This window comes from Carassius gibelio, chromosome B5 (assembly GCF_023724105.1).
Source record: "Carassius gibelio isolate Cgi1373 ecotype wild population from Czech Republic chromosome B5, carGib1.2-hapl.c, whole genome shotgun sequence".
NCBI classification, from domain to species: Eukaryota; Metazoa; Chordata; class Actinopteri; order Cypriniformes; family Cyprinidae; genus Carassius; species Carassius gibelio.
In genome coordinates, this window is record NC_068400.1 from 40765371 (window position 1) to 40776735 (window position 11365).

Here is an 11365-nt window from a genome sequence, read left to right on the forward strand (position 1 = left end):
CTGAAAATCAGGGACAATTTCTAGGACGCACAAAACCTCCTGAGAGCCCATCAAAAAGCTATTCAACATTTGTCACTGCAACACAAGAGGGTCAAAGGTAAGAGAAGGTAGGACAAAGTGAAATGTGTGTGCGCAATTTAATAATAAAAAAAAAAGAACTATGTGAAGGTATACAGAACATAACAGTTCTAACTCTTCTAAAATATACAATTTTACACTCTCCTAAAATAAATTGTTTTCTGTTTCAAAGAACACATCTGCAAACCCAGTTTGATGTGCTCAAAAACAATCTTCCATTTTCCACAGCAAAGTAGTTTTGAGTGTTTTTTGAGTCCTTCAGCGTAGGACTCTTTCATTAGGCACAAATTTAGGCAGATTTACTCACAACATAAAGTCCTGTTCCCAGCAAGGCTGGTCTCCTCGCACCGTGATGGTTGTGCTTTTAACATTCTGGACCTTCAACGTGACGTACACATTAAACTTGTCTGCAAAAAAAAAAAAAAATATTACAAAAAGGTTAGAACATTAAAGTCTACCAGTTTCATATAGTTCACCCCTCAAAACAAGTGTCTTATCCTAATGTTATTCTAAAGCTGTATGGCTTCCTTCCATGAAAAACAAAAGACAACATTTCAGAAGTTGTACTGGTCACTAAACGCTCTTTTTAAAGGAAACTACTTCATCATGCAAAGGAATACAGGATTTAGTTGAGCAATCCATCTTTTGCTATATTAAATAAACCAACTCATGTGATGTCATATCAAACCGACAAGTATTGTAATGGAAAATTGAGATGTGACATTCACCTCTAAGTGTGTGTTAAATATTCATGGTTTTATGTAAATGCAATAGTTATTATGTGCAGCAACACAGACGGGTTGAAATAGGCTGTCGGAGGTCAAAACAAGCAGGCATAATTAAACCTAGATATAAAGTGCCACAAGAGCTGCACGAGAGCAATGAGTACAGAGGAATATGAAGACACATGTGAGTGCTTCTATCATCTCGTTATAAAACCTGTTCTCTGTACAATCTCATTATTAAATGGTCTGAGAACATTTTTTCAGGATAACAAACTTTTGATTTGAAAAATACAGACAAATGTCACTTGATCTTCTGAGATTTTTTTATGAATTTTGCCTGTTCAGTTACATGACATTTTTGAAAACGGGTTTCAAAGTGCACGTTTTTGAACGGGAATCTTTGAAAACGCGGACGTCATGCACGTGCGTGGTACTTGTTAGGGTTTTTTTTGTAGTTGTAGTGATGTTAGGCTCAATGCGAAGCAGAGTCCCAGGGCTAATTGCTTTTATAAAATGGTTATTCCATATATGTAGTAAGGTTTCACAGAATAAAACAGCAAATAAAGTGTAATGATATTAATAAAAACAGTATTCTTCCACCAAATGTAGTTTATCAGAAACAGTTGTGGTTCCAACAAAGTGGTTGCCGAGCAACACACAGAAATAAACAAAGGTGTGTTTGTAGAGTAATTTACAACAGCTTCAGTTCCAATGTGGCTCAACCAATCAGAATCAAGGACCAGAATTATCCGTTTTATAATACAACATAATCGTCACTTTCTTACAGGTGCTGTTTACTAATAAGTTGACAGAGTCATCTACTGGCCTGGCATACGTAATACAGCGTTTTTGGTCGTTTTCGTGGATACGTGTAAACGCGGATCATTTTGAAAATGGTGTATACAGTACGTAAAACTTTTGTGCAAGGGAAAAACTTAAAAAACTTAAAACTGAGAAATGCAAAAAATGTAAGGCTCCATCAATCCTTCTTTCTCAGAGAAAAAGACTTTACAAAAAACATAACGCACACACCAAGAAAACACAAAAGGGCCAACCCACATTCATCTTTTTACACATACAAAATTGAATATGGTTTAAAAACTTGTCCTACTTTCCATTTAGTTCATGTAAGTCTGACATGTCTAACATCATTTGAAGGCCTTTTTCAGACTGCACACATAATGTGTAAGTGGGGCAGATTCACCTTATGGTCCATATTTAAAGGTTAGGGGTCTTCAACATTTTTCAGGCAGAGGACATAAAAAGTGTTGCATGCCAAGTCATCTACCATATTAAAGCCTTTCATACTTTCATGGCAATTAAAATAGCGTCTCAAAGTTTAGGGTTGGTCTCTTATGCTCTTAAGGCTGCATAAAGGCAAAAAAAAAAGTATTTATTTATATCTGAAACGGAATTTTATGGAATTTTGCCATTATCATCTAGTCTTCGGTGTCACATGATCCTTCAGAAATCATACCTAATAAGCCGAATTGGTGCTCAAGAAATATCTGAATATTATAATTTCTTAATATCATCAGCATTAAAAATAGTTGTGCTACTTAATATTTTTGTAGAATTTATAGTACTTTTTTGGGGTAAATAGAAAGAACAACATTTATTTTAATATTTTTGACACACAGCTTTTTAATCTGCTATCAACTGGTTAATCACAATGTTGTCACTTATATGAAATACAATACGCATTTGAAACCAAGCGGGTTTAATTAACACTGAGCAAAATAAGAGTTAATCAATCTTGACCCAGGACTCTGTGTACTGAATGACACGTTCTTATGAAGACCTCAAAACAGATGACCAAACTAGCAAAGACTGCAAAACTCATTTCACAAGGGTGAATTTTTAATAGAAAATGGCACAAGCAGAGAAAAACAATTAGAGGGAGAGAGGAAGCAGCATTATCAAATTGGACAAAAAAGGGATTCTTCTGAAAAATATTCATTTCAGATAGAACATTTTTATTTCCAGAAAATACTATTTGTTTCAAGAGGATATTATTTCTAGAAAACAATGTGTTTATGACCCTGTGATTACTCTAAATTTAGCTCATAAATATCAGCATGGGCTGAACTTCTCAGCTGCGGATATTAATCAGCAGACGATTGCTCAATGACATTTCTATTTACAGCGGCATTATTCATCCAATCAAGGCGTTTGGCCCTGAGAAGCCCTCACAGAAACCAAGCTACATTTTGTACAGTCTTGCAAGGAGAGCTTTCTTAAAACAACTCAAAGAATATGCTCAATAAAATCACCTGAATACTGGCCACCTCTCGAAAGGCTTTCTGTCCTTCGCTCTTGTTTTATTTCAACAGTCTCATGAATCCTGAATTAATTGTTTCTTCTAGTCAACTCAGCAGAAAAGTAGTAGAGCACCATAAAATTACAAATTCTCAAATGATATGAACTCAATTTATGATGCTTTTTTGTAAGTTGCAAACATTTGCATTTATATCCATCTATGCATCAATGTCAAACATTAACTCTTATTTTACCTTAAATATATCACAATAATTTGAAACTATTCCATTTAAAAAATATATCTGAACTTAGTAATATTCTCCCTGATTCTGTACTGTAATTTTTCTAAATTAATAGTTCACTTGGCCATTAGTATAAGAAATCTCAACAGTTTATATTCACAGAATGCAATCCACACTTATTTCGCTGCTCTAACTGCATTTACACAACGGTCACCTTTGTTATTTTATATATTTTCCATCTAAGGAGAACATCTGAGAAAACTAATAGTTAAAATGAAGTCATTAAAAAGTCTCCTGAGCTTTAAAAGCGCAACAGTTGAGCAATAAAACTGTCCTCTAAATGTGTGTGTGCATACATTGGTGCTAATATAATCCTGGATGGTCAAGCATCACGTGTTTGTCTAGGTGAGAACTAGACAGCTTTTCTCAAGAGGTAATGCTAGTTTAATGAGAATTCCTCCAATTTCTCTCTGCAGACAGGCTATAAGACCCTCGGTGTAATCTCTGTCCCCGTGGATTCAGCAGAGAGGGACACAGCTTCTGCAGCCCACTCTTGATGCGACCTGCACCGTAATGCAGAGCAGGATTGGGGCTGAATGAGAGAGAGATGGAAGGATAGAGTTGGAAAAGACAGAAAAAGTCAGTGGAGGACAACTGATTCTTTGTAAGAGCCTGGCTGGTTCTGTATGTGTGTGCGGGTCTGTCATTGTTAAAGTTAAAGGGTTAAAAGGGATTCAGCTGAAATGGTAGAGCAAATATTACAGGATCGACTAACTTTGCATAGCTATACATCTCTGATATTGACAAAAAAAAAAAAAAATGCACAAAGTTATTTTGCTGTCCAAAACAGTAGGTTGTGCTTCAGATTGAAATCTACATTTCGTGAGGAAATATGCACTTATATCTGTTTTTAAAAATCTGAAAGCAACAGAAAAGTTTAAACTTTAACTTTATCTTTCCAATTTGTGGATCACGTAACATGCAATCCTACAGAACAGCTGAAATATATCTGAAGGAAAAAGAAGTCGGCAATGAATGGAAATACAGAAACGAGGTGTGATTTTTGTGATTTTATCTGGGCCTAGAAACAGGGAAATGATCAAATATTCATATAACTCTGAATCTCTAATTACTCTTATGTACGTCAGACTCTTTCGTGGGTACATCTTTACACTCTTCCTTTCACAAGATTCCTTTATACGCTCTCACTCTCTCTCACTGTCCCAGAGTGCACAGGGGCTCCCAGGGACGCCTAACCTGATGAATATTTCATTTTTGATGACTTACGTAAATAAATAAGTCATATTCATACAGGCCTATACAGCTGACATTTTCAAGCTATTTGGAAAAACACTCCCACATGATGTTAAATATAAAACAGTTAAGTGAAGGCAATAAATCTAGTCAATGTTATAGAGAAGAGAAAATAAATATTTTTATTCAGCAAGGATACGCTAAACTAAACAAAAGGCATTTATAATGCAACAACAGTTTTCACTTTTTCAAAAGTTTCCCCTTCTGTTTAATAAATAGCTAACCCTGGAAAAGTAGCATTTCCAGAAAAATAAGCTTAGCAGCACAGCGGTCTTCAACAATAATAAAAACTGTTATTTAAGCAACAAATCAGCATACTGAAATGATTTCTGAATGATCATGTGACACACTGAGTAATGGTTGTGGATTCATCTTTTCCATCACTGGAATAAACAACATTTCAAAATATTTTAATAGAAAACTGTTATTTTAAAATCAAAACAGCCTAATATTTCACTGTAATATTTTACTGCATATTTGGTCAAATAAATGCATCCTTGGTTAGTATAAGAGACCTCTTTAAAAAGAATTATAATAATAGCTTAACAGAGACAAAGCCCTAATATTTGATTGGTAGTCTGCACATCATGATATACATTGTGCAAGCCATCAATGTAAAAGGAAGATGAAATATCTTCAGATAAAAAAATGAATGCATGTTTAGAGCAGGGATTTAGACACCCGTCTCAATAATAATCTTCCTCATTTGATGCAATTAAGCATCACCAGCTGTTTAACTAATGTGAACCACTTTCACTTTTCAATAAGAATCCCTCTGCAGCAAAGATAATAGAATCTTATTAGGAGTCAAACTGCATTTGATTCTAGCACAGTATTGAATTTGGCGATGTGGGTGGGACACTCAGAGAAGAGGCTGAAAAGGCTTTTTCTGTTATTAGCAATAGATTAGATTTCTATGGGCTTCTGTGTCACTCAGACAGACCTCTGTTCATTTGGGAGTCAGACACAGACTGATGCTCTGCTGCTCTCTCTCTCTCTCTCTCTCTCTCTCTCTCTCTCTCTCTCTCTCTCTCTCTCTCTCTCTCTCTCTGTCTCATTTATGGAATAGTCACTCTACATGAGGTCAATCAAGAGTACATGAATTATGCATATATGATGTTCTCATACAGTAATAAAAACACACATATATGCATACAGAAAGTACATATATGTGTCCCTGGAGCACAAAAGTAGTCATAAGTCTCTGTGGTATATTTGTAGCAATGGCCAAAAAAACACTGCATGGGTCAAAATGATTGATTTTTCTTTTATGCCAAAATCATTAGGATATTAAGTGTTCCATGAAGATATGTTGTACATTTCCTACTGTAAATATATTAAAACTTAATTTCTGATTAGCAATATGCAGTGCTAAGAACTTCATTTGGACAACTTCAAATGCAATTTTCTCAGTATTTAGATTTTTTTGCACCCTCAGATTCCAGATTTTCAAATAGCTGTATCTCAGCCAAATATTGTCCTCTTATCCTAACAAAGCATAAATCAATTGAAAGCTTATTTATTCATGCATAAATCTAAATTTTGGAAAATTGACACTTATGACTGGTTTTATGATTCTATGAGAATTAAAGGAATAGTGACTGTCTTCAAATTAATTTGAATAATCCCCATCTGTCAACGCCTGGACAGGTATTCTGCCCCCAAACTCATGCCACGGGTCGAGCTGATGTTGTTCTGTTTAGCATGTTAACATGTTAATATGTAATCACACATTCTAGCAGCTAGGTACCTCATAAACACAACCTTTCACTGGCAGACTGCTATAAACCTCTGCAGCTTGACACAAACTGGAGATTGTAGCCATCTCTTGCCATTTTTGTATGCCCACATGCATCAGATTATAATATGTAATCCCAAAACTAATTCAGAAATGACAGAAAAAGCTTGTGTGCATTTTTCAGGGATGCACCAATATTGACATTTTGGCTGCTATGTCATATATTTTCATTGCCATGTCAGCATCTAAGGCTATCGCATGACAAAAAATGAATTAAAATAATACAAGAGTTACAAACTAAATAGAAACAAAAATACAGCAGTTAAAATTATACAATATTGTTTTTATTATTATTATTATTATTATTATTATTAACATATGAATAAAAAAATAGCTAAACTCTTTTCTGGCAAAATTGTACAAGTCTCTACTTGCATAAAACTGGGACAGATTATTTTCATGCCAGAAAATGGATAAACAGCCTTGCTGTTATAAAATTCTATACTACTTTTCCTGAATAAATGAAAAAAATTTAATACTGAAAATTTAAATCAATAATTTTGATTTAAAAAATTGCTAAAGATATCAAGAGAATCTAAATGAAAAATAGGAAAAAGAACATGCACAAATATTAGATATTAAATATCTAATATCAGATGATACTGATAAACTATAAAACTTAATTAATGTAATTGCTCTTCCATAAAGCTTATTCTAATTCTAAAAGACAAACACCACACTTAAATGTGTGTGTGTTTCTATCTCTCCTGTGTAGAGTGTAATGTGTGTTATAGTAGAGTGAATATCCCCTGACAGTCTAGTGCTTGCCTGCTGGCTAGCAAGAAAACCAGTTCACCGCGCCAAACTGGGCCGCAGCGTGAGTCTGATTCAAGCACCAAACACTCATGTTGACTGAACGATGTGTTATTTTTTCCTCTTTGTGTCCAGGGTAATTGTAGAGCCACAATTTAATTCATAAGGCAAACAGTCCCTTACCTGGAGGTCCTTGTAGCTTGGCCTTTTTCACTGAAAAGAAGAGAGAAAAAGACAAGTAAGTGAAAACCACAAATTGCATTTTTTTAAGCAATAGAATATCTGATGAAAGGGAAAAAATACAGATAAAACACTGCTGAGGATTTATGCACATATGTCAAGTGAGTTCAAACAAAGGACAGTGTTCAATAACCCTCTCCCAAAAGATTTCCACTAGGTCTTCCTGGAAAAATTCACATTCACACTGCATTTTAATGACAGCTGTTTAGCTGCCACAAGACCCCAAATTCAGCCATCCTTGATCAAGGGACGTAGAATATTTGGACTCAATCATGATTTGACGTAATCACAATTGCCAAGTGACTAATTAGTCTGGAACCACAGAAAATGACTTCATGAATACACTGACTGGCTCATAGCTCCACAAGAGCATGACAGTCCAAAACCATTCGAGTCAAACAAAGGTGTATTTACACCTATCAAAAAAACACACATTTTAAAACTATAGGATCTGGGAATCTTCTAGGGGGGTGCTAGGGGATCCATCATTTTACAAAAGCTTTTTATTTAGGATAAATGCTGATCTTTAGATCTTTCTATTCAAAGTATCCTGGAAAAAATGTACTCAACTATGTTAAATATTGATAATAATAATAAATATTTAATGAACAGTAAATCAGCATTAGGGTGATTTCTGAAGGATCATGTGACTCTGAAGACTGGAATACATTTAAAAATATACATTGATACACATATATACACATTTTAAAATATATTAAAAAAGAAAGCAGTTATTTTAAATAGTAAAAGTATTTTACAATATTGCTGCTTTTCCTGTGTTTTGGATCAAATGAATGCAGCCTTGGTGAACAGAAGAGAATTATAAAAAAAAAAAAATAAACATTACAAATCTTACTGTTCAAAAACTTTTGCCAGGTAGTGCATGTCTGCTCTTAGTGGGTAGAGAAAAAAAGCTGTAGATAAAGCGCAAAGAAAAAAAAAACATTGCCAGATCATTTTTAAGTAATTTGCTTTGGCTTGTTTTGCTTTGACTAAATGATTCATTAACTGCAATAAAGCTGCAATCAAACAAATTCTAAACATTATTTGGACAACTTAAAACCTAGACGAAAATAATAACTAACTGAAATAAAAAAATAAAAAAATTACTAAACAAAAGTGACAAAACACACAAAATTCCTCAAACTTGCAACTCAAAGGTTGCAAAGGGGTGGATAATTTCTGGTAAATTTACGGAAACTATTAAAAGAAATCCCTGGAAAATTCCAAAAACATTTTCCAAAAAGTTTCCAAAGTTTGTCCAACATATTTCCGAAATCTTCCACCTTTTTACAACCCTAAATACTAATAACAAAATAACACGGTTTAGAACAAAAAGTCAGCATTTTCTGCTCCATGTAATATAAAATAATACAATAAGTTTGAAAGCCCTGTCTTAAAGCAATGTGGCAGAAGTACCCTGGTGAAGACAACATGCCACAACCTAAACTTCAAACAATCGCAATCTTTCCAGAAAAAAATGGAAGAGACATAGATCTTTATAGATCTTAAAAAAAAGGATAGGTCTAGGATATTAGATGCATTCTTTCTGTCCGACTGGATAAACCGAGGCTGTAGAGAGCTTATGTGATGCTGCGGCCGCATACACACAGCACCAGATGGTTGGAGGATTACACTGAAGCTCTGTCCTTCCCCCAACAGCAGCATCCTGCTATATACTAACTTATCACTTTCCCCTTGTGCCTGTGTGCGCTCCTCTCTACATATGGAGAACAAACTTCTTGAACCATCCACAGCAATGCACAAAACACTGCAAACCAAATCTGCTAAAACATTCCCATGCATTCACTTTCTCCATACCTATCTATGCCTTTTTTGTTACTCAACTGTAAAACACGATCTGCAGCAAAATGCTGATAGAAAAGGCAAAACATAATAATCCACTGTTACATTCACAATGAGACCAAATCGTTTTTATTTTGTTCTTTTTTTTCCCAGAATATCTCTCTATTCATCATCAGAGATGTCAGTCTCTTTTGATTCTCTGTACGTGCTTCCTCCCTCATGATTGCTGAAGGCATGACATATATTTGTGACACAAAAGACCTCACAGAACAGCAATTTACTCTAGTCCAGGCAAACTAAAATCAATTGCATTGGATTTATAAAGAGATGAAACTCCTATAGACAGTTTAAAATTTCCATCATGCTCACATTGCAAATATTCTGTTTTCCCATACCACTTATTTTAAAAAAGCCGAACATTTAGCTGTTGTGAATGATTTCAATAGTTGATAGGTAAACAGAACTGATAAAATAAGACTTTTATACCACTGAAGAAATGTAAGTGGTGCATGCACGTGCAAAACACAAGCAGATGTATATAAGCTTGCAGGGTCAGGGTTTAAACTGGTCTCAGCCTCAAACAAGGCCATGCTATGTGAGACTAGGTTTAAATCAAGTTATGATTTTCAAATTACAAATAGAAGTTAAGATTCAAATAAATAAATGGAAAAATTACTGCATTTTTGTAACAAGATCTAACATGCATGTAGTGGGTTGCTACTTACAGGCTCAAATCAAAAGAGCCCATTCAAGTCTATTATATCCATGACTTGAAATATGCAATAGGTACGTCCACCAATGCAAGGATAAATTACTTATTTTTTGCTGGGGAAAAAAATTTCTCCTCCTTTATAAGTTTAAGGTATCAATTCGTCAGTAGCAGAATGTATATTAGTAATCTGTGATCAAGTTTAATGTTTAGGGTTAGAAGTTTGCTTAAATTCCTAACTCTGTTTATGAGCAACTGTAATCTATATCAATACCTAATCTAATAACTGTTGGCCTAACAGGTAGCCAAATCCCAATCTCACACCAGTTTTCTGATTGGCTAACACACAGGAGCCAGTGGTCTTGTGAAATTAACATTTCTGATATAGAAAGATATGCAAAAAATAGTAACAGTGAAGTACAGTCGACATATTTTTTGCAGTAGGCTACAGAAATCTCTTATAGAGCATAATACACAAAAACACACCCACGGTAAAGTCAGGTGGATGAAATGCAATAGTCCAAAGTAAAAATGTGTGTATGTTGTCATGCATAATCATAGTGTACAGTAAGACAATCAGACAGGTGATCACATATGCATGCAATAACATCTCAGCACCGGGAAAACCCTTAAGCGCATTAACGAGGAAGATGAGTCGCATTCAATCCACAATAACACACATTCGAGTCTGTGTTGAACATTTTAATCGAAAGTTTCACCTTTTCTTGAGTTATAACTTAACATCATCATAACCTGTTGCTTTTAGATGCACTTCAAGTTTAGCAACTACACGCTTTATCAAAACAGATGGACATAGACACATGTATACAAAAAAAGAAAGAAAATGCAATAACAAGAAAACGGATCAATATTTAAAGGTCCAAAACACTTACCTCGCACGCACAGTAGCGACATTGCTGAGATTTTAGTCCAGCGTGCACAATTACGACTTGATCAACTCCTGTTGCATTTGCCACTTTATTTCCTCCACTTTCGAGATGATATCTGAAGTTGCGATATACAATCGTAGCTATTTAAATTCATCATAATAATAAGAGTGAAGTGCCGACTGCGTTTGCAACGCGCCAGGAGAACTGTCCCCATTGCGTAAGTGACAGGTGCGGGAACCAATCATCTTCGATAACCGGAGAATTTGGGCGGGTCTAAAAAATTTTGCGTCGAATAACGTTTTGTTGGCGCACAGGTGTGTAAATCGCAAAATCATACTTTGACATAGACAAATCGAGAATATTTGTTTTCTGTTCTTTCTTATTTTTATAATTGCTCTTTGTTGGAATATATTAATGTCTCGCTTTCCTGTTTCTGTTTGTTTCTAATTAAAATAAATAAATAAGATGTGCAAATCGCTCTTTAAGTAATTATTTACAACACCTGTATTAGTATAATCTTATTATATATATATATATATATATATATATAT

The 11365-nt window shown here is 34.6% G+C and overlaps 1 long non-coding RNA gene across 1 annotated transcript; it reads right to left on the bottom strand.

Moving 5' to 3' along the window:
* Nucleotides 1-240: 240 nt before the first annotated feature.
* Nucleotides 241-11015, bottom strand: LOC127957299 (uncharacterized). The gene is made up of 3 exons (XR_008153762.1): nt 10818-11015; nt 7353-7382; nt 241-485 (listed from the first exon to the last, which is right to left on the bottom strand). It is a non-coding gene; the product is annotated as an uncharacterized LOC127957299 (long non-coding RNA).
* Between the last annotated feature and the right edge of the window lie 350 nt (nt 11016-11365).